The sequence below is a fragment of the Orbicella franksi genome, chromosome 10, assembly GCF_964199315.1.
Source record: "Orbicella franksi chromosome 10, jaOrbFran1.1, whole genome shotgun sequence".
Classification (NCBI taxonomy): Eukaryota; Metazoa; Cnidaria; class Anthozoa; order Scleractinia; family Merulinidae; genus Orbicella; species Orbicella franksi.
The window spans coordinates 17,165,303-17,192,792 of record NC_138154.1 but is presented as its reverse complement, the minus strand read 5'-3'; the positions used below and the strand labels follow the sequence as shown (position 1 = coordinate 17,192,792).

Here is a 27,490-nt window from a genome sequence, read left to right as displayed (position 1 = left end):
AAACACCGAACGATGTTATTCTTGATCATTTGCATTCGACTTATGTTTTAAAATTTAACGATTTTGCAGTTAAATGTAACGCGATAATATTTAACAAAATTATAATGCCATTTCACTCTGCCTCTCTCTAACTTTAGAACCTGACGTATCCTGTGAAACAAAATGCTCTGCACCGTATTCTCGTTGCGTGATTCACAATGGAGCCGAAGAAAGATGCAAATGCCCTCAGGGATGTCCCAAAGTAATACAACGTGTCTGTGGGTCAGATAAGGCGACATACGACAACAAATGTCTGCTGCGAAAAGTAGCTTGCGAGAAAAACAAACAAATAACAGTTGTGAAAAAGGGAACATGTCAAGGTATATGTCTTTTGTTCAAGACAAATGTATTTTAACTCACTGCATTAGTATTTTGTTTATGTGTAATTGGTGCATAGGTAGCAGAGTATTCACGAACCTTATGCTCTGTAACCTTGTTCTGTCCCATACATTAGCACCCACAAACTTACGTCTTTCTTAACGTAGCTCCCTCAACGGTTTTTGCACCTTGAAGCGTTTAGCCTAAATTTTTACGTTTGTTTGAAATCCGTGATAATCTTCACCATCCTTGACCATCCTTGTTCCTTGATCGTTTGTTATTATCTTCTGGGTGTTTTTCTATTTTAGTAATATATTACTCTTAGGTTTAATTCCTTCATTTTAAAGGTGATTTTTCACGTGGCGAAAATGCCATGACTGACCCTTGAACTTGCTCTCACGTGGCTCAGCCACATAGAAGTACGAGCAGTTCACAGGATCACAAGATCTTTATAAAATTAACGAAGAAAAGCACAGGATCGTTCTTTGTTGAAAGAGAAACTTTTACAAGGAAACACAATTTAAACAGTTTCTAGTTTTTTCAGTCTATCTTTTGTATTTAATATTGGTGCTAACAGGTCAAATTAGATCGGCGCTAAAAAGTTTGCATTTTGCAATATGATGGTAGGGGAACAAGGTGCAATCATTCTCTAAATCACTTCCCAAAATCTACCTGACATGTATCACCCCGGCAAATTGCATAAAGGGCTTTATTCTGGAAAAAAAAAAACTATCATGATGGTCTGACAGTCACGGGATCTAAAAAATAACAGAAACGTCCAGTGGGGTGTGGGTGTTTTGCGTTTAAGTATCTTCGCCACCTCTTCCACTGTAAAATAATTCTTTCTCTTCATACAACTTTTTTGTTAGCTTGTGCGGTGAAATAATTAAGTGATAGTTTTAATGAATAAGCGTTTGATTGATTGATTGATTGATTGACTGATGTCATTAACTTGCCCCTCCTAGACTATTGATACTTTGTCAGGTGTGCTCAGAGGCATCTCCAGGAGCCTTGGACACGACTGGTGACGAGTAAGGTTTTCCAAAACCATCGATGGTTCCCAATATGCTGGGAATTAAAAAGAAATGCCAAAACTGGAGGGCTTTTAGTCAACACCGAACGATGTTACTCTTGATCATTTGCAACGAGATAATATTTAACAAAATTATAATGCCATTTCACTCTTCCTCTCTCTAACTTTAGAACCTGACGTATCCTGTAAAAGAAATTGCTCTGCACCGTATTCTCGTTGCGTGATTCACAATGGAGCCGGGGAAAGATGCGAGTGCCCTCAGGGATGTCCCAAAGTAATACAACGTGTCTGTGGGTCAGATAAGGCGACATACGACAACAAATGTCTATTGGAAAAAGCAGCTTGCGAGAAAAACAAGGAAATAACGGTTGTGAAAACAGGAAGATGTCAAGGTAGATATCTTTTGTTCAAGACAAATGTATTTTAACTCACGGCATTAGTATTTTTTTATGTTTAATTGGTGCATAGGTAGCAGAGTATTCACGAACCATATGCTCTGTAATCTTGTTCTGTGCCATACATTAGCATCCAGAAACTGACGTCTTTCTTAACGCAGCTCCCTCACGGTTTTTGCCTCTTGAAAAGTTTAGCCTTAATTTTTTAAGCTTGTCTAAAATCCGTGATACTCTTCACCATCCTTAACTATCCTTTTTCCTTGATGGTTTGTTATTGTCTTTTTGGTGTTTTTCTATTTCAGTAATATATTACTTTCAGGTTTAATTCCTTCATTTTAAAGGTGATTTTTCACGTGGCGAAAATGCCATGACTGACCCGTTAACTTGCTCTCACGTAGATCAGTCACATAGAAGTACGAGCAGTTCACAGGATCACAAAATCTTTATAAAATTAACAAAAAAAAAAAAGCGCAGGATCGTTCTTTGCTGAAAGAGAAACGTTTACAAAGAAACACAATTCAAACAGTGATTGGCTGATTGATTGATTGATTGATTGATTGATTGATTGATTGATTGACTGATGTGATTAACTCTTACTTCCAAGACTTTCGATACTTTGTCAGGTGTGCTCAGAGGCATCTCCAGGAACCTTCGACACAACTGGTGACGAGTCAGGTTGTCCAAAACCATCGATGGTTCCCAATATGCTGGGAATTAAGAAGAAATGCCAGAACTGGAGGGCTTTTAGTAAACACCGAACGATGTTATTCTTGATCATTTGCATTCGACTTATGTTTCAAAATTTAACTATTTCGCAGCCGAATGTAACACGATAATATTTAACAAAATTATAACGCCATTTTACTATCCTTCTCTCTAACTATAGAACCTGACGTATCCTGTAAAACAAAATGCTCTGCACCGTATTCTCGTTGCGTGATTCACAATGGAGCCGAAGAAAGCTGCGAGTGCCCTCAGGGATGTCCCAAAGTAATACAACGTGTCTGTGGGTCAGATAAGGCGACATACGACAACAAATGTCTGCTGCGAAAAGTAGCTTGCGAGAAAAACAAACAAATAACAGTTGTGAAAAATGGAACATGTCAAGGTATATGTCTTTTATTCCAAGACGAATGTATTTTAACTCACTGCATTAGTATTTTTTATGTGTAATTCGTGCATAGGTAGCAGAGTATTCACGAGTCTTATATAACGAGATAATATTTAACAAAATTATAATGCCATTTCACTCTCCCTCTCTCTAACTTTAGAACCTAACGTACCTTGTAAAACAAATTGCTCTGCACCGTATTCTCGTTGCGTGATTCACAATGGAGCCGGAGAAACATGCGAGTGCCCTCAGGGATGTTCCAGAGTAATACAACGTGTCTGTGGGTCAGATAAGGCGACATACGACAACAAATGTCTGCTGGAAAAAGCAGCTTGCGAGAAAAACAAAGAAATAACGGTTGTCAAAAAGGGAAGATGTCAAGGTATATGTCTTTTGTTCAAGAAAAATTTATTTTAACTCACTGCATTAGTATTTTTTATGTTTAATCGGTGCATAGGTAGCAGAGTATTCACGAACCTTATGCTCTGTAACCTTGTTATGTGCCATACATTAGCACCCAGAAACTTACGTCTTTCTTAACGTAGCTCCCTCAACGGTTTTTGCACCTTGAAGCGTTTAGCCTAAATTTTTACGTTTGTTTGAAATCCGTGATAATCTTCACCATCCTTGACCATCCTTGTTCCTTGATCGTTTGTTATTATCTTCTGGGTGTTTTTCTATTTTAGTAATATATTACTCTTCGGTTTAATTCCTTCATTTTAAAGGTGATTTTTCACGTGGCGAAAATGCCATGACTGACCCTTGAACTTGCTCTCACGTGGATCAGCCACATAGAAGTACGAGCAGTTCACAGGATCACAAGATCTTTATAAAATTAACGAAGAAAAGCACAGGATCGTTCTTTGTTGAAAGAGAAACGTTTACAAGGAAACACAATTTAAACAGTTTCTAGTTTTTTCAGTCCATCTTTTGTATTTAATATTGGTGCTAACAGGTCAAATTAGATCGGCGCTAAAAAGTTTGCATTTTGCAATATGATGGTAGGGGAACAAGGTGCAATCATTCTCTAAATCACTTCCCAAAATCTACCTGACATGTATCACCCCGGCAAATTGCATAAAGGGCTTTATTCTGGAAAAAAAAAAACTATCATGATGGTCTGACAGTCACGGGATCTAAAAAATAACAGAAACGTCCAGTGGGGTGTGGGTGTTTTGCGTTTAAGTATCTTCGCCACCTCTTCCACTGTAAAATAATTCTTTCTCTTCATACAACTTTTTTGTTAGCTTGTGCGGTGAAATAATTAAGTGATAGTTTTAATGAATAAGCGTTTGATTGATTGATTGATTGATTGACTGATGTCATTAACTTGCCCCTCCTAGACTATTGATACTTTGTCAGGTGTGCTCAGAGGCATCTCCAGGAGCCTTGGACACGACTGGTGACGAGTAAGGTTTTCCAAAACCATCGATGGTTCCCAATATGCTGGGAATTAAAAAGAAATGCCAAAACTGGAGGGCTTTTAGTCAACACCGAACGATGTTACTCTTGATCATTTGCAACGAGATAATATTTAACAAAATTATAATGCCATTTCACTCTTCCTCTCTCTAACTTTAGAACCTGACGTATCCTGTAAAAGAAATTGCTCTGCACCGTATTCTCGTTGCGTGATTCACAATGGAGCCGGGGAAAGATGCGAGTGCCCTCAGGGATGTCCCAAAGTAATACAACGTGTCTGTGGGTCAGATAAGGCGACATACGACAACAAATGTCTATTGGAAAAAGCAGCTTGCGAGAAAAACAAGGAAATAACGGTTGTGCAAAATGGAACATGTCAAGGTATATATCTTTTGTTCAAGACAAATGTATTTTAACTCACTACAGTAGTATTTTTTTATGTTTAATTGGTGCATAGGTAGCAGAGTATTCACGAACCTTATGTTCTGTAACCTTGTTCTGTGTTATACATTAGCACCCAGAAACTGACGTCTTTCTTAACGTAACTCCCTCAAGGCGGCTTTTGCATCCTGAAAAGTTTAGCCTAAATTTTGAAGCTTGTTTGAAATCCGTGATAATCTTCGTCATTCTTGACCATCCCTGTTCCTTGATGGTTTGTTATTATCTTGTTATTGTGTTTTTTTTTATTTTAGTAATATATTACTTTTAGGTTTAATTTCTTCATTTTAAAGGTAATTTTTCACGTGGCTAAAATGCCATGACTGAACCTTCAACTTGGTCTCACGTGGATCAGCCACATAGAAGTAAGAGCAGTTCACAGGATCACAAGATCTTTATAAAATTAACGAAAAAAAGCACAGGATCGTTCTTGTTGAAAGAGAAACGTTTACAAAGAAACACAATTTAAACAGTTTCTAGTTTTTTTTAGTTTATGTTTTGTGTTTACTTTTGGTGCTAACAGGTCAAATTAGATCGGCGCTTAAAAGTTTGCCTTTTGCAATATGATGGTAGGACAACAAGGTGCAATCATTGTCTAAATCACTTCCTAAAATCTACCTGACATTTATCACCCCGGCAAATTAGATAAAGGGCTTTATTCTACAAAAAACTAACATGATATTCTGACAGTCACGGGATCTAAAAAATAACTGAAACATCCACTGGGGTGTGGGTGTTTTCCGTTTAGGTATCTTCGCCACCTCTTAAACTGCAAAATAATTCTTTCTCTTCATACAACTTTTTTGTTAACTTTTACGGTGAAATAATTAAAGTGCCACTAACCCCCCATTTTTTTTCCTTTAATAAAATCTACTAGTTTCCCTGATTACTTCTGCGAAAAAATTATCTCGATTGATAAAATCCCCGCGTTTCTACAGGCGTTTAAACACGCAATTTCTATGTTCACGACCGCGCAAAGTGGGATCTGGGTCGGGCTACTAGTGACGTCACTTCGGGAACCGGGCTAAAACACTCAAGAGACTTTTGACTGAGCTTTTAGGGCAGTCAAACCATTTTCGGGTTATTTGTGATTCATAGTTTATCAAAACTGGACAAGAACTTTAAGTGAAAGAACTGTATCATCTAGCATTACAATTCGGAGTCTAGCTACGATTTGGACGGCTGCGAAGTACATATTTTTTTTCCATTTCGAAGTACGGGTCGCCAGTCGAGATCGCCGCGTTGTATAGTTATATTTAGGCCGGGATCGACAATTTGCCGATCCATTTGGGTTATAAAGGTACAAACAATGACTGAAGAGTTAGCTTACAGCTCTTAAAGAGTTATAAAGATGTCAATGAACACGAAGAGTTGGTAATTTGACTTTACGGAACGTGCAAATTTCGGAGTGTCAAAACGCTTTTACATTCAAATATTAATTTCCCCCGAAATACAAGTTAAAATACGAGGCAGTCGTACTCCACTCTTGCCTACTTCTCCAGATCAATGACTGAAAATAGTTTTAACATAAGAGATAAGCAGAGATGTCGGCAAAAAATATTTGAAGGTAAGGTAACTTTTCCCTTCGTAATTGTCGACCGACCGTAGTATATGCATATGTACGAACACAAGCTACGCAAATTTGCATATTCCGTACTAGTGAAATCATGGAAGACCCTTCGACAAGATCTTGAAAAGAGGTTCAGTATACTTTCAGTTGAATGAATACATTTCTATTTCACTGTTATTTTGAATGAAATGTCCATTTTACGCACGCTAATAACCTGGGAGTCCTCGACTTATTAATTTGGAATGCGTCTCGGTTGACTCAGACAAGCGCATTCTTCTTTCAACACAACAAACTCCGTCGGTAGCCATAGAGTCGAATCTTAATCGTTTGTTTCGCTTTCCTCATATATTTATAAATGCCTGATCCATTCTAAGTTTGTAATTTAGATGTATTTCGTTCCTCAAAGACGAAGCTCAAAGTGCAAAACAATTCTGTATTCGGAATGGCCATTGAGAAACACGGCCAGATTACAGGCGACCTCCGGCGTGTGTTTGTTTTTATTAAAATCCCCAAATACATAGCTAGTTCACCAGTTCAAAGCCTCAACAATCTTCTTCGCGTCGTTGTAGAACGTAGGTTTCGTTTATTATTCGTTTAGACAAGTCTCTATTTCAAAACGCGATGCGTTTAATTTACCGTGTAATTTCGTCACCTATAGTTTCGTCTAGGACGCGGAGGATCGTTTGCGCTCGAAATAGTCAGATGGCTTCCAGCTTATCCCAAAATCCTGTCTTATGCGGTACCTTTACAATTTCAAGCTTTCCACTAGAGATAGAGAAGAATATACAGGCCATGAAAATCTCCAGGTTTTTACAGTAGCGGCGAACCCGAGATCGAAGAAATCCTCAATGGCTCCCCGGCTTTAGCTTCGCACAGATCAGCCCACTTCTTTGGTCTTTTCTCGTTTCTGGTAGAGTTTCATCGAGATAGAGGTATTGAATGAAGAAGAATACTCTATTCTACGCATCCTGTATTGCTACAGCCTCTAACAACATATCTTCCTTGCATTCTGCAACGATTTTGACACACACTATCGCATGTTCGCATACATTCTTCTCAGAAACAAAATATTGTTATTCCCGAAGTGACGTCAAAAGCCAACTCGTCCCATTCTCCGCTATTCCTCGGTCGTGAACATGGAAAAGGGCAAATTTACAAACTTTAAAAATCCATAGAAAATTAACAAAAATAGCTACAACGATAATTTTTTCGCAGTGGTGATCAGGAGAAAAAGGAAATTTATATTAGCGAAAAAAACATTTTGGGGGTTAGTGGCACTTAAAGAGATAGTTTCAATGAATAAGCGTTTGATTGACTGATTGATTGATTGATTGATTGACTGATGTCATTAACTCGCCTCTCCTAGACAATTGATACTTTGTCAGGTGTGCTCAGAGGCATCTACCTTGGACACGACTGGTGACGAGTCAGGTTGTCCAAAACCATCGATGGTTCCCAATATGCTGGGAATTAAGAAGAAATACAAGAACTGGAGGGCTTTTAGTAAACACCGAACGATGTTACTCTTGATCATTTGCAACGAGATAATTTTTAACAAAATTATAACGCCATCTCACTCTCCCTCTCTCTAACTTTAGAAGCTGACGTATCCTGTAAAAGAAATTGCTCTGCACCGTATTCTCGTTGCGTGATTCACAATGGAGCCGGGGAAAGATGCGAGTGCCCTCAGGGATGTCCCAAAGTAATACAACGTGTCTGTGGGTCAGATAAGGCGACATACGACAACAAATGTCTGCTGGAAAAAGCAGCTTGCGAGAAAAACAAAGAAATAACGGTCGTGAAAAAGGGAACATGTCAAGGTATATGTCTTTTGCTCGAGACACATTTATTTGAACTCACTGCATTAGTATTTTTTTATGTGTAATTGGTGCATAGGTAGCAGAGTATTCACGAACCTTATGCTCTGTAATGTTTTTCTGTGCCATACATTAGCACCCAGAAACTGACGTCTTTCTTAACGTAGCTCCCTCACGGTTTTTGCATCTTGAAAAGTTTAGCCTGAATTTTTAAGCTTGTTTGAAATCCGTGATAATCTTCACCATCCTTGACCATCCTTGTTCCTTGATGGTTTGGTATTATCTTTTTGGTGTTTTTCTATTTTAGTTATATATTACTCTCAGGTTTAATTCCTTGATTTTAAAGGTGATTTTTCACTTGGCTAAAATGCCATGACTGACCCTTCAACTTGCTCTTACGTGGATCAGCCACATAGATGTAGGAGCAGTTCACAGGATCACAAGATCTTCATAAAATTAACGAAAGAAAGCACAGGATCGTTCTTGTTGAAAGAGAGATGTTTACAAAGAAACACAATTTAAACAGTTTCTAGTTTTTTAAGTCTTTCTTTTGTATTCACTTTTTGTGCCAACAGCTCAAATAGTCCAGCTGTTAAGGGACAAAATTGTTTGTTTTTTGATAAAAGCTTCAAACTTGGCAGGGTTACTAACCTCTATAAGACAAATATTTCCTGATATGGAGCCATGCCAAATTTGCTTCCAGAACCATGGAATTTGCATGTCAAAAATATGGCATACAAGGCCCTTACATGGAAACGAGGCTGATGTAAAATACCGATTACTTTGGCCTCGTAGGACTGCTATGCCTAGTGTTTTGCTTTTTTCAATACAATAACAAATTAACCAGTGCCTTTGAGTCTTAAATTATGTCATGTGATAGTCACGTGACCATTGTTTTCAATTACCAGCAAGGCAATAGGCCCTGCAATAGGCAATAGGCAATAGTCAATTTATATAGTTTTCATTGACATGATTTTCTTGAGTTACTTGCTTACTGTGATTGAGACACCTTCTATTTCGCATTTGAGACTTTCAAATATGCCGGAATAGACCAGGTATGTTACAATAAACACTTGCTGAACTTTTTGGTCTGAAGGAAACCTTTTGAGAAACAACTCTCATTGGCTATAACGTTCCTATGCCTGCTTTTAAAAGCACTAGCTGAATAAAGGTTCTTTTAGTTGCAATTTCCACCGCAATTGCACAAACCGGTACAGTCAACATTAGTCTTCAAGCATATGTTAATTTTGTAATAACTTACAGCAATATTCCACTTATAAACCTGATTTCCGTGAATGCCGTGTGTTTAAAAATTACGATAGAGAAAGCGTTTAAATTGATTTAATGAACCAAACTCCCTAATGTTACAGGGTAAGCTGTGGCAAAGGGTTGTGCTGCTGTAACTAAAACTATTTTTCATGTAGTTAGTTCTCAGAAAGGGAACAACAAGTTTGTTAACCGAGTCCCTCAGAGCATAATTTGATTCCTTTCGCGTTACAAATTTAGAAGTGAGATATTCGGGAACCAGACCGTTTAAAGACTTGAAAACCATCAATTAGAGCTTTCTGAATTTGGTGTTGAAATTGCAAGTCTTTCCAGCTGAGTTTGTGAAACAAGGAATGGTCATAACCAAATGAAGTTATTACTCGTGCAGCACAGTTTTGTAGTTTTTGTACCTTATTAGATAATGTTTTGCCTCAATCACCCCAGACTAGGCTGCAGTAATTAAAGTGAGGTTGAACTAGTGAGTTGTATGTGCAGAGTAGGGTAGATTGAGGCACAAATGGCTTAACTCGCTTTATGGCTCGAGTTGCAGTTCTAAGCGATCTTTTTACGCAGTTTATCAATGTGGGAATGTCACGTTAGATTTTCATTGATATATACTCCAAGTGATTTCACAGAGGAAACTTGTTCAATCGGAACATTATCAATGGAGAGTTCGAGTGTATCAGATAGAGTAATTAATCTTTGCCTGGAGGCCGATCAACATAAATTCCGTTTTTGTAGCGTTCAAGGAAAGTCTGTTAGACACAAGCCATTTGCTTAGCTTTTCAAGGTCGTGAGATACACTAGACTGTCGAAGACTGAATCAGATGCAAATCAGAACCAGCATAAGTAATGTGGGTGTCATCAGCATACATTCTAGGTACGCTAAACGATAGACAGTTAGGCAAATCGTTAATGTAAATTAGAAATAAAAGAGGATCAAGGATGGTTCCTTGTGGCACACCACATTTAACAGTGGTGAAGTCAGAGAGACAGCCATTAACGGAGCACCGTTGTGTGCGATTAATCAAATACGATTTAAACCAATCAAGAGTTTTCCCATGAGATCCGCACCGAAATTAGTTATATCCCGTTAAGCCAGACTTAAGGACGTTCGTGCGAAAATTCATTTTGGAGAGAACATGCCCGAAAGAACACCCTAAATCTGAAAAAATCGGGCTTCGTTAGCGAATAAGGCCACAGTGTCTGTAAGCCCAAAAATATTGCAAGTAGATATTTGAAAGGAAATGTTCTCTATCAAATTTTGTTTAAGTGGACCTTTTAAAGAACAAGTTCGCATTTAGCCACCAAAGTTTCACGCGCCTTGCAGCCGCAAGATGGTAGGATCCAATGTCCCATGGACAGAAATCTTGAATTTTTTTTAACTTCCCACATTGATTTTTTTGTTCATTTTTGGACGATGTGGAGATGTCTGTTTCTGGAAAGAAAAGTAGGGGTCACCGAACGTCTAAGATCGTTAAATCCGGGCAAAGCTATAGGCCATCTGTCTTATCATTTCTTATTTTATTACTTAGCGCTCGCTCTCATGCATGACGTGGCTTGTGAATTTGCGTGCACAGTAAGGACGCGCAGAAACAATTACTGTGAACGTCCTTAAGGTGGCTCCTTATAGTATTTACGAACACCTTTCCTATGGAGCGCGAGGTAGAAAAGAAAACTTAGTTAATTTCTCTTAAAGTTTTCCCTGTAGAGATTTACCAGTATGGGTACTGTTAAAATAAGGCTTATTTTTTGGATGTCAATTTTTGGATTAAGGCCGTTACCATTGCAACATCTCATCTAATGATAGGCAGATATATTCCTCATTTTGGCCTTAATATTTATACTCTCCTTCGGTGAAATGTTTTCACACTTTGCCACATCATGGAAATGATATTGCGTGACATTTTGAATTGATAAAAAGTCAAGGTTGTTCAGACGGCTTTTCCAATATTCTGTATTTTTTCATTCTTCTAAATATATCAAGTTAGCTCTGAAAGATTTTAACAGAAATAGGGTATTTTATAGGAATTGTATGAGGTCACAACTGAGCCAAATTTAAAAATAAAAACTCACCGAAGGAAACGCGAGAAAATTCACTGCCAGTTTTGCTTTTTGTGCTCATGTCGACGTCATAAAAATCGAAAAACACTGATGTTTTCCCTTGAGTGCGCGCAGATTACTTGAGCTTTCGTCCTATGCACGGGTTCAATCGTAAAACTATAGGGAGCCACCATAAGCAAATCACCTTAATAGCCATCATAGATCCATGCTTTGTCCAAGCCTCGATTTGATGCAGAGCCCCAATATGACACTGTGCATGCCGAAACACAAGTTTCAGAATAATTACTTCACTTTATTTGCGGGAAAAAACGAGAGAGAAAAAGAGAAATAAAAATTATTAATCGTATTAATGCAATATTCGGTATTATTTTATTGTTTATTGAAATGATGGTCACGTGACTAATCACGTGACAAATTTTTAGACTCCCAGATACTTTATAAGTTGATTTTATATTAAAAAGCAAGAAATCTAGACAAAGAACTCCAGAGAAGGCTTAGAAATAAGCATTTTAACTTAGCCTCGTTCCCATGTAAAGGCCTAAGATGTCATTTATTGACATGCGCGTAGCATTTTTGTGGGTGTAAATTTGGGATGGCTCCATATCAGAAAATGTTTACCTTATAGAGGTTAGTAATCCTGACAAGTTTCATGCTTTTATCACAAAATGAACAATTCTGGTTATTTTTGGTTCTTCACAGCAGGACTAAAATTAGATCGGCGCTAAAAAGTTTGCATTTTGCAATATGATGGTAGGAGAACAAGGTGCAATCATTCTCTAAATCACTTCCCAAAATCTACCTGACATGTATCACCCCGGCAAATTGCATAAAGGGCTTTATTCTGAAAAAAAAAATTATCATGATATTCTGACAGTCACGGGATCTAAAAATAACTGAAACGTCCAGTGGGGTGTGGGTGTTTTCCGTTTAAGTATCTTCGCCACCTCTTCCACTGTAAAATAATTCTTTCTCTTCATACAACTTTTTTGTTAGCTTGTGTGGTGAAATAATTAAGTGATAGTTTTAATGAATAAGCGTTTGATTGATTGATTGATTGATTGATTGACTGATTGATTGATTGACTGATGTCATTAACTTGCCCCTCCTAGACTATTGATACTTTGTCAGGTGTGCTCAGAGGCATCTCCAGGAGCCTTGGACACGACTGGTGACGAGTAAGGTTTTCCAAAACCATCGATGGTTCCCAATATGCTGGGAATTAAAAAGAAATGCCAAAACTGGGGGGCTTTTAGTAAACACCGAACGATGTTACTCTTGATCATTTGCAACGAGATAATATTTAACAAAATTATAATGCCATTTCACTCTTCCTCTCTCTAACTTTAGAACCTGACGTATCCTGTAAAAGAAATTGCTCTGCACCGTATTCTCGTTGCGTGATTCACAATGGAGCCGGGGAAAGCTGCGAGTGCCCTCAGGGATGTCCCAAAGTAATACAACGTGTCTGTGGGTCAGATAAGGCGACATACGACAACAAATGTCTATTGGAAAAAGCAGCTTGCGAGAAAAACAAGGAAATAAGGGTTGTGAAAAATGGAACATGTCAAGGTATATGTCTTTTGTTCAAAACAAATGTATTTTAACTCACTGCATTAGTATTTTTTTTAAATTTAATTGGTGCATAGGTAGCAAAGTATTCGGGAACCTTATGTAACGAGATAATATTTAACAAAATTATAATGCCATTTCACTCTCCCTCTCTCTAACTTTAGAACCTGACGTACCCTGTAAAACAAAGTGCACTGCACCGTATTCTCGTTGCGTGATTCACAATGGAGCCGAAGAAACATGCGAGTGCCCTCAGGGATGTTCCAAAGTAATACAACCTGTCTGTGGGTCAGACAAGGCAACATACGACAACAAATGTCTATTGGAAAAAGCAGCTTGCGAGAAAAACAAAGAAATAACGGTTGTGAAAAAGGGAACATGTCAAGGTATATGTCTTTTGTTCAGACAGTTGTATTTTAACGCACTGCATTAGTATTTCTTTATGTTTAATTGGTGCATAGGTAGCAGAGTGTTCACGAACCTTATGCTCTGTAATCTTGTTCTGTGCTATACATTAGCACCCAGAAACTGACGTCTTTCTTAACGCAGCTCCCTCACGGGTTTTGCATCTTGAAAAGTTTAGCCTCAATTTTTAAGGTTGTCTAAAATCCGTGATACTCTTCACCATCCTTAACTGTCCTTTTTCCTTGATGGTTTGTTATTATCTTTTTGGTGTTTTTCGATTTTAGTAATATATGACTTTCAGGTTTAATTCCTTGATTTTAAAGGTGATTTTTCACTTGGCTAAAATGCTATGACTGACCCTTGAACTTGCTCTCACGTGGATCAGCCACATAGAAGTACGAGCAGTTCACAGGATCACAAGATCTTTACAAAATCAACGAAAAAAAGCACAGGATTGTTTTTTGTTGAAAGATAGATAGATAGATAGAAACTTTATTAAGAATGTCATCAACCACCTAGCTGGGGAAAAACTCCCCTACTAATACGGGGACATAACAAAAACGAGTTAAATTAGAAAAAAAAAAAAACCTATAGCTATTTACAATAGTAAAATTTAAATCCAAGTTAAAAGATGTTATGGGACTATGTACAGTGGATTTTATAATACAATAATACATACTTAAAAAAAAGTTCTTTAGGAGGAGCAGAGGGGACAGCCTCTGCAGCCATCATCTAGTAATGCATCAAGATTGTTGAGATTTCTGATGTTCGTCTTAAAAGCGCTGAGAGATGTGGCCTCTCTCATGCTCTTTGGTAATTTTGACCACAATTTGGGTCCTAGATATCTGATCGAGTGCTTACCATATTTCACCGAGTTAAACCTTGGCATTGCAAAGTCAGATTGTCTTAAGTTATACGTACTAGGGTTATTGCTGAAAAAATCACAGAGATAATAGGGGCATAACTTATGTTTAACTTTATACATCAAAGTAGAGAGGTCTTGAAGTCGTCTATTAAGTAATGTGGGCAGACCGGCCCTGGCGAGCAGTTGATTATAGCTTGAGCTGTTGTCCTTAAAAACTGCTCTGAGGCCTCTTTCTTGTATTCTCTCCAGTTTTCTAGTATCGCTAGCTTTACAAAAGTGCCATACTAAGTGACAGTAGGTAACGTAGGGTAAAATGGCGCATTTGAACAATGTTAGTTTTGACTGCGTAGGAATTAGGCTTCTTAATCTCATTAAAACGCCTATTCTTTGACTAGCTTTTTTACAGCTAAGATTTATGTGGTCGGAGAAACTAAGATCGGAGTCTAGTGTCACGCCTAAAAGCTGAAGATTATCCGTGGTCTTGATTTCCTCTCCGTTTACATGGATGTTACCGTTGCTCTGACTAAAGCCGATGTTCATGGCTTGGTACTTCTTGATATTCCCGGCTAAGAGATTTGAGCCGTACCAATTTGTAGCAAAATTAGCACTCTCCTTGAGTTGCGATGTAACGGCTCTCTGGTCGTCCCCGATATGATAAATTTGGTGATCATCTGCGTACATCGACAATTTCGCATTGAGGCCATAGGGTAGATCATTTTGAAAAATGTTTCATAGCAGCGGGCCAAGGGCGGAGCCTTGTGGACAGCCGCGGTTTACCAGTCGACTCGAACTGACGTGACGACCGATCTTAACTTGATATTTCCGGTCTGTGAGGTAGCTATTTAGCAGTTGTACGGTATTCTCTCGAAAACCGTATGCCCGAAACTTGCTCAATAGTAGCGGTGGGTGGAGAGAATCAAACGCCTTAGACATGTCTGTTGATAATATACTGACTACTTTTCCTTGATCCCTAGCAAGTCTCCAGTTTTCTACTAAATTGATTACAAGGAAACACAATTTAAACAGTTTCTAGTTTTTTCAGTCTGTCTTTTGTATATAGTTTTGGTGCTAACAGGTCAAATTAGATCGGCGCTAAAAAGTTTGCATTTTGCAATATGATGGTAGGAGAACAAGGTGCAATCATTCTCTAAATCACTTCCCAAAATCTACCTGACATGTATCACCCCGGCAAATTGCATAAAGGGCTTTATTCTGAGAAAAAAAAAAAAACTAACATGATATTCTGACAGTCACGGGATCTAAAAAATAACTGAAACGTCACTGGGGTGTGGGTGTTTTCCGTTTAAGTATCTTCGCCACCTCTTACACTGTAAAATAATTCTTTCTCTTCATACAACTTTTTTGTTAGCTTGTGCGGTGAAATAATTAAGTGATAGTTTCAATGACTTAGCGTTTGATTGACTGATTGATTGATTGATTGGTTGGTTGATTCTTATAAGTAGATTGTTTGAAAAACATTTCAGAATAAAAACTAGCGGTAAAAAACGACGTCTCGATCTCTCTGAGATCATTTTCAAGTTGAAGAAAAAACGTATGAAATATACATATATAAGTACAAATTAGGGCGTGAGAATGTCAAACGATAAAATATGTAAATGCAAACGCTAAAATGTAAGTGTTAAAATAATAAAATACTATAAAGAAAACCTATACAAATAACTTTGAACGGATTGAATCTGACTGTTTGTTCAAGGTTGGCTTAAGCTCCTTTAAAACGAGCATTTCGTAGATCAGGCAGTCGAATTTACTTTGGCACTTTCTCAAGATCTTAAAATCACGATGTATGTCACTTGGGACATATATCGTGGGACATAAATTCTAGCTGAAAAGGCATTTAAGGACGACTGGTTCAATAAACAGCATAATCTCAACATTACAAAATCAGACTTGGTAGAGTTGCTAAATATTGCCACCAACAACCAGCTTTTTCAGTTCGAGGGGAGTTTGTATGAACAAACCGATGGTGTTGCCATGGACTCGCCACTTGGACCCCTAATGGCCAACGTATTTATGTACAGTATCGAAGATCGACTTCAGGACCAAGGCAAGTTACTCGAGTTCTACAAACGCTATGTGGATGACACATTGAGCATAATGCCTGACACCGAAACAGCTGAGGCATTCCTTTCCTCTCTAAATGAGAGCCATCTATCTGTCAGCTTCACCATGGAACTTGGCGAACACGGTAAATCTCCTTTCCTGGGAACGGACATCAGGAAATGCAATGGTCGCCTGGAGACAAGGGTGTGCAGAAAACCAACTGACACCGGATTATTACTACATTACAAGAGCCACGTCGACTTTAGATACAAGAAGTCATTGCTAAAAACAATGCTGGATCGTGCCTTTAAACTATCATCTATTTGGCAACTGTTCCACCTGGAATGTGATCGTCTCACACAGACGTTCTCCCTACTCCAGTATCCAAAGCAATTGATACAATCGACCATCAGTAATTTTGTCACCAAGAAAGTTTCTGGCGATCCAATTTCCACTCGAGCACGTAACGTGAATGAAACGCCTGTCAGAATAGTGTTACCATTCAAGGATCAGAGATCGGCCAATTCCGCGCGAAGACAACTTGGGGAACTAGGCCGAAAAATTGGAATTGATATTCGTCCCGTGTATACAAGCCGCAAGATCGGACATGAGATCAAACCAAAAGAAAAGAAGCCGCCTATCATTAACCAGCAACGCGCTGTTTACTACTACAAGTGTGGTTTGTGTGATGCAAACTATGTCGGGTACACGTGCCGACACCTCTATCAACGCGTTGAGGAACACAAAGGATCGTCTTCAATCGGAATCACATCAAAGAGCAGCATGGAACAGTCCCAAGTGACATATATCGGGATTTTAAGATCTTGAGAAAGTGCCAAAGTAAATTCGACTGCCTGATCTACGAAATGCTCTTTATAAAGAAGCTTAAGCCAACCTTCAACAAACAGTCAGATTCAATCCGTTCAAAGTTATTTGTATAGGTTTTCTTTATAGTATTTTATTATTTTAACACTTACATTTTAGCGTTTGCATTTACATATTTTATCGTTTGACATTCTCACGCCCTAATTTGTACTTATATATGTATATTTCATTCGTTTTTTCTTCAACTTGAAAATGATCTCAGAGAGATCGAAACGTCGTTTTTTACCGCTAGTTTTTATTCTGAAATGATTGATTGATTAACTGATGTCATTAACTCGCCTCTCCAAGACTATTGATACTTTGTCAGGTGTGCTCAGAGGCATCTCCAGGAACCTTCGACACGAACTGGTGACGAGTCAGGTTGTCCAAAACCATCGATGGTTCCCAATATCCTGGGAATTAAGAAGAAATGCCAGAACTGGAGGGCTTTTAGTAAACACCGAACGATGTTACTCTTGATTATTTGCACTCGATTTATGTTTGAAAATTTAACTATTTTGCAGTCAAATGTAACGAGATACTATTTGACAAAATTATAATGCCATTTCACTCTTCCTCTCTCTAACTTTAGAACCTGACGTACAATGTAAAACAAAATGCACTGCACCGTATTCTCGTTGCGTGATTGACAATGGAGCCGAAGAAACATGCGAATGCCCTCAGGGATGTTCCAAAGTAATACAACGTGTCTGTGGGTCAGATAAGGCGACATACGACAACAAATGTCTATTGGAAAAAGCAGCTTGCGAGAAAAATAAAGAAATAACGGTTGTGAAAAAAGGAAGATGTCAAGGTATATATCTTTTGTCCAAGACAAATGTATTTTAACTCACTGCATTAGTATTGTTTTTATGTCTAATTGTTGCATAGGTAGCAGAGTATTCACGAACCTTACGTTCTGTAACCTTGTTCTGTGCCATACATTAGCGCCCAGAAACTGACGTCTTTCTTAACGTAACTCCCTCATGGCGGTTTTTGCATCTTGAAAAGTTTAGCCTAAGCTTTTAAGTTTGTTTGAAATCCGTGATAATCTTCACCATCCTTGACCATCCTTGTTCCTTGATGGTCTGTTATTATCTTTTTGGTGTTTTTCTATTTTAGTAATATATTACTTTCAGGTTTAATTCCTCCATTTTAAAGGTAATTATTTACGTGGCTAAGATGCCATGACTGACCCTTCGACTTGTTCTCACGTAGATCAGCCACATTGAAGTACGAGCAGTTCACACGATCGAGAGATCTTTATAAAATTAACGAAAAAAGCACAGGATCGTTCTTTATGAAGACATGATTGATCATCGCAGTATACACGCAGTATACAACTGAAGCAGTTGTTAAATTGAAGCCTGAAAAAAAAACAAAACATTCAGGCCTGAACGGGATACGATCCCATGACATCTGCGATAATGGTGCAGTGCTCTACCAACTGAGCTATCAAGCCAATGTGACCAGCTCCCACCTTGCTTGATAGCTCAGTTGGTAGAGCACTGCACCGGTATCGCGAAGGTCATGGGTTCGAATCCCGTGATAAACATGATATTCTGACAGTAAATAAACAATAACCTCCATTTGCTCGGAAAACTGTCCGCTTTTCGGGAACAGACAATGTCCGCGGACAAATATCCGACCATATTTTCCCGCCAAATAGAGTCTATTCCGTTAATTATTCTTTAAATATTTTTGCAAACGCGTAGTTTTGAAAATTAGGGAATATCACTCGGGTATTCCCCAGTTTTAGCTGGGGCATATTCAGTCACGTGACGCGTTTAGACCAATCGCACGCAATCTGATGGATTATAAGTAAGATTATTGGAGCCAATATAATGCGCTTTATTTCTTTTCTCTTTTAGATGCTGTGGTTTTCCACACAGTGATTTGCGGAGCTCTTGTCTGTCCACCTTACTCTACATGTGAGTCTGCGGGAATTTGCGTGTGTAAAAAGTGTTCCCATGATGGAAAAATGGTGTGTGGCTCAGACGGAAAGAGTTACAACGACTTTTGTAAGCTCCAGAAGGTCGCATGCGAAAGTAACACCTTTTTACGGATGGTCAGGAAAGGTCCATGTCAGGGTAGGTTTCCGTTATTGCATTTCGTCAGTCTGCATCGTAGTACCTTCCGAGGGAGAGGAACGGCAAAGGAAACGCGAAATGCGATCATTACGAAATCGAGGAATAAGGTCTCACCAGAGGGGTTTGATGGTGTTTCAGTGTCTGTCATGCAAGGGAACTTGTTATTTCATTTCTTGTCCTCAACAGGTTAAGTGTTGCGTGATAATCCAAAAGACACCTGTCATGGAATCTAACAAATAACTGAAACGTCCACTGCTAACTTGAACTGAATTGTTGTAGTTTTTCGCATACCAACTCTCCCCCTCAGCAGGCTAGGCCTTGGCCCGAGGAAAAAGGTGACTCTGAAGACACATAAGTGGGTACAGCTAAATTCTTGAAGTTGGATTTTCAGAAAATTCAACGCTGGTTCCCGACTCGAAAATATCCACTGCTTGATCTCTAACTAAACCCTTTTACGTTTGTTTTGTGTCCTTTTTATAAAGCAAATACATTTTAAAAAATAGGACCGCAATGCGTACATGTGGGGGCTTTAAGTTTAGTGGCTAATTTAGAATCAATTAAGTGAAAGCTACTCTTGTAACCGGCCAGTTCTATTCACGACCACCTTTATGAAACCCTGTTTGAAATGTGACTTAAACTTTGTAATGAAAAGCTGTCGTAAGCGACCGCTCCTGTAAGCGTCCGCGACCACTTTTGGGATTATCCAACTGGACTTTTCCACAAAAAGCTACAAAACTTGCCGCAACGTCACTTTGGCGCCAGAAAAACAGTTCATCATAACGTATAGTGTGTTATAGTCGAATTTCCAGTTTCAAATTGTTCGCAGAAGCTGGCCAAAAGGCTAAAAGGGGGATCAAGAAGCCACATACAACTCATGATAGCTCATGATGAAACCCAGGAAGTCTGAGAACTTTTGTGTTGTCCCCGGTGAAACTGTGTAAAAGCGCAAGTATTTACAACAAAAGGCTCCTTTGTAAGGTCAGTGTAAGGTTTCTATACGAGCACATTTCAGCTTATTTTTATAGCTCTCAGCTCAACTAAATCTGGGGTTCTGAACGCCTCGCGAAAACACTTTGAAGTGTCGGTCTCTCAATCTCAAAAGTCCATATGTCTCGGGCTCCCAAAGAAAAACGTTATAGTCTCGCCGTTTCGGAAAGTCTCGCAGTTACCATTCAGCCACTCTATTTAGATAAGGGATAGTGTGTCGAGGTCTTAGTGTTGGAGGTCACCGGGGAAAAGCACCAATCAGAAGGACGGGAACAGACACCTTTTGAACTTTGGTCAAGTTTAGATTAGCCAATCAAAAATGAGTAAATTTCGATCCTTGGATTTTCGATCCAGTCACACCATCTGATATAAATAGGGCGTCGGCATAGATCAGATTAGTTATTCAAAACAGCCACAATGGCAGACAGGTCTTTTGGGGCTCCGTCAACTACCAGGAGCGCAGCTAATTCAAGGAGCTCAGTGAGTTCAACGAGGAGAACAGCAAGTTCAACGAAAAGCACAGCAATTTCAACGAGAAGCACAGCAAGTTCGCCGAAAAGCACGGCAAGTTCAAATGTGGAGACCATAGTAAGTTCAGTGAAGGCCACGGAAGCTTCAATGGAGGCAACAGCAAGCGGAATAATCGCTGAACCAACTAAATCGCTAAGGCGTTCAGTCAACGAAGCCATTTTTGCCTATGTTCACCAGTTGTCTCCGATAAAACTAACAAGGAAAAGACTGTTGACTATTCTACACTGCTTTTGCAAACGAAAGATGAGCCGGCGCAAGAAGCGTTGCTGTACTCTAAACACAAAAGGCCGCTGTCGGTGGATAGCGAGAAATGTCGTACGCGTGTAAAGATTCAACGCTTCACTTACACTTCAGATGGCGAGAAGATAATTATAAATGACATGACCAAGATATCAGTACCTGGACAAACTTAGTACTCATTTCAGTTCAAAGAGAGCCTGCCGTCGTGGAAGAAAAACTTTTACTGCTAGATAATGGTAACTGAACTGATTGGAGTGCAATTTGATCTGAAATCATACGCGTGATTTCAAAATCGAACGAGCATGCAGCACGAGTTCGATTTGAAATCACAAGTATGATTTCAGACCAAAATTGCACGACACGAAGTTTAATTGCCACTCTATTAGATCTATTTTGAAATCGCACAATTTTATCGCCTTAAATTTTAGACTTTTGGTGTATTGCTCCAGTAGCCGGTTTGTTGAAAAGAAGCGGAACCGGAAAGGCCTTTACTTCTCATTTAGTATGCAAAACGATGTCACGTGACGAAAACTCATTCGAGCATGACAAAGAAACAAGCAGTTCTGAAGTAAGAACGAAAATAGTCTACTTCAGGTATAAAAGTTCGATTCTCGTCGCCTGAGTCAATGATGGAAGGCCTTCCTTTCTTCTGTGGTTGAGGCTGAGACTTTTCATTGTCTTTGGAGAAGGAATATCAGCATGTGAATATGAGGTGAGCCTCTCTGTTGACATTCAACTCTGTAAAACCAGTCTGCAATTTTTCCTAACGGGGTAGTCCCAGTCACTAAAAATGATTAAATCGAAAATCAAAATGTCGTGCACAGGTCACAGGATCACTCTGAATCAACCTAGACTTTTCCTCCCAGTTCAAGTTTTCTAGTTCAGTATCTGAATATTCTTTATCATCAACAAATTCACCAAGTATTCTAAGTAGATGTATCCACTGTGTTTCAGCTGATGAAAAACTACAAAACAAAGTAGCGGGGCCAAGTTGTCTGATCATTGCAAAAATATCTTTTTTGGCCTTCTCAAAATATGGAGGTGAGCCTCTAAGTTCTCTCAAGAATTTGTAACCTTCATCAAGATGAACTTATCTCTCCAAATTTCCTTGTTGCTTTAACTGACCAGCTGTCAGAGCTCTGTTGCTTCCCTTACATTTCCTGAAAGCTATTTGAGATTTCCCTAAAAGAATTTTCATTTGCAACTTTTTAATTTTGAAAATTATATTTTCCACACACATAGCAGCTCTTCGATCTGACCTTGTTAATTCTGATTTGCAAATATCACTGTAGTGAACATTTACTAGTCTTTCTTCATTTTCTGGCCTTTTTTGACCAATAAATATTCCTGGATAAGCTAATTCTTCAGAATATTTATCTCTAAATATACTTAAAGGTGTACTGCCTTCTCTAGGGGCAATGCTATAAATTTGTTCTCTTTCACTGTCCTCAAGGAAATCGGTGGCAGTTAACATAGTATCAGTTACGCCTGCAGGAATGTCTGCGTCATCTTCAATCCAATCATCAATATATTGCTCAGTTTCAATGTGAGAATCATCTCCAATATTATTTACATCACTCAGCAGATTATTAGCTTGTGAACAGCACTGACTGGTATTTTCATTTTCAGGTAAGTTCATACTTAATCTATGCACCCTATCATCACCAAAAGATACTCCTTGCTCCCTATGAAGAGTACTATTTGTAGCTAGCCACTCTGCTGCTTGCAAAATTTTATGTGGTCTTTTTTCCTGCGGAGAAATAATTTTTTATACCTTTTTTTTGTTTTGTTCTATAGAGAATTAATTTTATATCCCTTTAAAAAAATTTTCCGGACGAGAAATTAATTTTATATACCTTTTAATCGCTTTTTTAAGGTCATATTTATTTTATCTACAGAAATGCATTTTGTTGAACGAACCCAGAATTATTTTGGTGTTTTTCGTCCCATACGTCTTTGCGGCAGTGTTCTCAGCCATGTGCCAACAACATGGCGGCTCGTCAACAAAGGTCACGTCGAGTGGTGTTACGAGAGAGAAATGAACGTGGGTTCGCACTGTTTCTTCAGAATCTTAAAAGCGTTCTCAATATTTTGGCTAATAATGGAGACAGACCTTCTAGTTGAAACAAGGTATCGATTATTGGATGCATCGGGTACCTTGTCTTTTCTAATGAATGATTTAGCCGGCGGTGTTACAAATGTAACTGGTATCCCTTCATCCGCACTTCAAGCCCCCCCGTTCAGAATATGAACCATTCATTAACACAGTTAATCGCCTTATTGTCTAGTCAGATTGAAAGCCGTGACAATGCAGATTTTTAAAATGCACTCGAGGTATCTTATTCTGCTCCGCTGAATCTTGCACAGCCAGGACGAGGTTGTAAACGCCATGAAATAACCAAAGATCAAGTGGAGCATTTACGATCACTTTATTTTTCTTGGGAAGCAATTGCTGGCATTCTCCAGGTTAGTGTTTCAATCCTTCAGCGGCGACGTAAAGAATTTGGTTTGAGCGATTCGGCCTACTCAGATATATCATACGATGAACTGGATGAAATTTACAGAAGTATATAACTGCAGTCCAACAACAGGACTTCTAACTCCTAAAATTGGAAGAAGGCGATTTATAGGTGCGCTAAGGAGTAGAGGCTTGAACGTTACCAGATCCTCTGTCAGATGATGGAAATGGCGGAAAAGATCTCTTCCTGCAATGTATTGATATCATTAACATGTTTCTGACCTCGAGTGAAGTCCCTTGAGGCCTAAAAGGAAGTACCAGACAATGCCAATATAATTAAATTTTTTTCCCATCCATAGAAGCAGATATTCTGGGCAACAAATTTACGAGTTTCTCCCTTAACTTCTTTACTCGATCATGAAAATTTAAATATTATTTTGACAAGAAGTTTTGCTGCTCACATTTTTTTTTAGAGGTGAGGGGGGTAATTGCCTTCCTGCCTGCCCCCAATATAAAGGTTCATCCCTAATAGGTTTTCTAAAGGAAAGCAGTTGGAAGCAGTTTTCCTGTGGTTAAATAGATTAATCATTTGATCTGCCACAAAAGCGATGCAGTTTTTTTATTTGCATACTAGCCAAACATGAATTTCATTGACGAAAAACAAGAGTTTCAAATCAAGTTGTATCCACTATTAAAATGCCACGCTTAGTCAATATCTTTCTCCTATTTTTGTTATTGACATCGTTCATAGATAGATAGATCTTTGAATCATAGATAGAATAGATCTATATATCATTGGAATATTAAGTTTAATTATCCCTAGTCACAGGCTTTTCCTGGTATAGATTTCAATAAAATTGGGTGGTGATGCTCTGTTAAATTGATTTTCATAGATCATTGCTTTCACCCATAAATTATGCCAGTATCGGTAATAGAAAACTCAGAACAGATTTATTGCATTTAGTTATTTACTTTTATTAACATAAACATAAAATGAATAACTTCATTCAATTTGAGTAATTATTGCACTGAGGTCAGTCAAACCTAACAACTCAAATTGGCAACAAGAAAGACAACAGTGCATGTATATAAACCAATCAATATATATGGAGATATAGAACTTAAAACTTAAATTAAGCTTGCTTCAACTTAAATTTATTGTGTGGCAACATTATCAAGTTCAAAATATTGATGACAATGGGGAATTTTTACAGTCTTGAATACAGAAAAACATTGATGGAACCTTAGCTTTATGTATTTTCTGAGCCACCAATTAAATTTTTGTCTTTTCTTTATTCTACAAATAGTGCATGCATCTGCGTAAAGTAATATAAACTGATGCATTAAATCTTATTAAAATGTCAACTTAAATCAATGACCTATCATTTTACCCAATAAGAGTATTGAAATAAAAGCTACTGAGCAACATGTTACATATCAAAGTTCACTTTTCTAGAACGCAACAGAGTCTAATAATTAATTGGACAACAATTAGAAAATGGACATCACAAAATTATACCTTCCTACACTTTTGAAAAAACCCATAAAGACCAAAAGAACTCAACCTGCATAACTCAGTGTTTGTCAAGAAAAACAGCACTTCATTAGCAGTCTTACAACTTTAAAGTCAAAAATGGCAACATCCGCCATAGGCTGCAGGCCATTTACTTCTTGCCAAAGTAGCTCTGTGAGAATTCTAAGTCATACAGAGCAAATAATCTATCCATAGGAGGCAAAGGAACTTTCTCAGTTGGCCTTGGAAGCTCTAGCAAGTTGATACAGGTATGAGCTAAAGGCAGGAAGCCACCCTCCACAGGTGGGTGCTGCTCTTCCTTTTGTTCTTCCTGCTGCTCATCACTCTTCCCTTTCTTCAGCTTATCATTGAGTCCTTCCTGACTAGCAACTTTCACGATTTCTTTGGGTAGTATAAACTCCACTGATGGTGCAAGACTGAAACCAAGGACAGGCTCCTCTGCTGTACCTGTTGCAAACTGACGAATATGACTCAAATCAAGGGTAGTCTGCCCACACACCCTCGTAGAAGCTGCCACTTCTCGAACATATTTGACAAAGAGTTGATAAACTTCCTTTTCCTTTTTCAGTGCATTGGAACTCTCCTCTGAAAAGTTAGGCTTCATAATCTGAAACAGCATTTGTACACTCAACTTACTCTGTGCTTGGGGTCTCAGGAGATGAACCAACATTGGCAGTTACTGAAGAGCTGACAGCATTCCAAGGTCCGTGCTGAATTTGGCGAACACAAGGGTCAAAACACTCTCTCAAAGAAACAGTTTGCTGCAGAGTGCTCTCCTCTACAAATACTGGCAATTGCCCATTTTTAAGCATGGCAACACCATCATAACTCCAACAAAATAGTAATCTTGTGCTAATAATGGCCTCAAGCCATGGTCAAAGTACTTTTCTTTAATGCCTTGATTCATTAGTCGTATCCATTCCTTACGTGGCCCACCCTGATCGTCACATTCGTCTCCCATGAAGTCCACCTAAAATGTCAGTGTATAATTTGTAATGTATTCTAATTCACTAATCGTTGTTTCTAATATATTTGCCCTGTCAACAGTATTGTAATTTGTTTCTCCCTCGATGGTTTATTCGGAGTTTGTAACTTCTAAGGCTCGGCCAGTTACAATCTGTTTTTGCAGAAATTTAAGCACTTCTACAGGGTCAATCAAACCCTGATTTTTAGCACCTTTGATTACTGTCTGAATATCTAATGAACTCAAGGGTGGCTGACTCTTACTTGTACTGAACACTGATTCTGCATTTGTATTAGAGGCATCAGCATTGGTGTCTGACATATGTCGAGACAACTGGACACTCGCATCAGAATCTTTCGTCGAATCCACGATGTTAGAAAACAAGTTGTCTCTACTACTAGCATCACTCGAGAGCATGTCAGATTCAGGAACTTCAAACACAGGAAACTCTAGTTGTTTATCACTGGGATCAATCATGGATGGCAGTTCCCCCAGGAGTTCTTAAATGGATCCAACCAGATGGAGCCATCGATTTCAGCAGCAGCTTTGAATCAATCTCCTTTCCTGCCTGGATGTTCGGTCTTAGCAAAGTACCACCAGAGTTCTTCACTATTTCGAAATAGAATCCCTCCATTTCACCTGTCAATAATTTCGCTAACTCATGGTGAAGCTTTTTGGTATCCCACTTTCTATCAATGTCAACGCCTGATATAATTCGTCCACTCCTCTCTAAATCAGGCTCTTCTGCTTTCGTCGGTATTTTCGCTCTTCCCATTTCTAGTATCATAACATCCTTTGAAGCTATCTCAGATGCTCACGGTCGACCAGCAGAGCGCCTTACATTCTGAACGATTGGATACGGTGGCGAGGTAGAATTACAGTCTTCTGTATCTTCCAGAGACGGGGTCTCTGTTGGCTGCGGTTCTCCCTCTTGAAACTGTCGGAAATCTCCTCTGTAATTCTGCTAATGCGTTATTAGCTGGCTGGGTCTGGCGAACGAAAGTCATCTCTGATGCTGTTAGTTGACGTTCGGCTCCGTGTGCAGCTTCAGCTACATGTGCATTGCTAGGAATTCTTGGAGTTCCACTTGTCGTTGATGGTCCGTGCTCAATTAACGAGGTTAGCTGATTAATACTGTCGATCGCAGCTTGTGCAATTTCTTTCACTTGTTCGGGAATCGAATTCTAAGGGGTCGTTGCCATCTTTGTTTGGCAGCACATGGCAGAGAACTACTTCGAGGTGTTATGGGTACAGGGATTTTGAGAAACATACAAAATTAATTACAAACAAACACAAAATTAATTACAAACACAAAATATTAATTTACTAAAAATATAATTAATAGGAATGGTAAAATTAATTTGGAGGTTAAACAAATGTTTAAGAGATGCGAAAAATTAATTCTATCAACATGTGAAATTAATTCATACACAGTTAAAAATTAAATGC

General features: G+C 38.6%; 3 pseudogenes; 1 reads left to right on the top strand and 2 right to left on the bottom strand.

Annotated features, from left to right (window-relative positions):
- Positions 1 to 16,304: 16,304 nt before the first annotated feature.
- On the top strand, positions 16,305 to 17,489 carry LOC145500890 (uncharacterized; annotated as a pseudogene).
- A 4,380-nt stretch (positions 17,490 to 21,869) lies between these two features.
- Positions 21,870 to 22,844, bottom strand: LOC145501690 (uncharacterized; annotated as a pseudogene).
- A 2,148-nt stretch (positions 22,845 to 24,992) lies between these two features.
- LOC145500557 (uncharacterized) lies at positions 24,993 to 27,289 on the bottom strand (annotated as a pseudogene).
- Between the last annotated feature and the right edge of the window lie 201 nt (positions 27,290 to 27,490).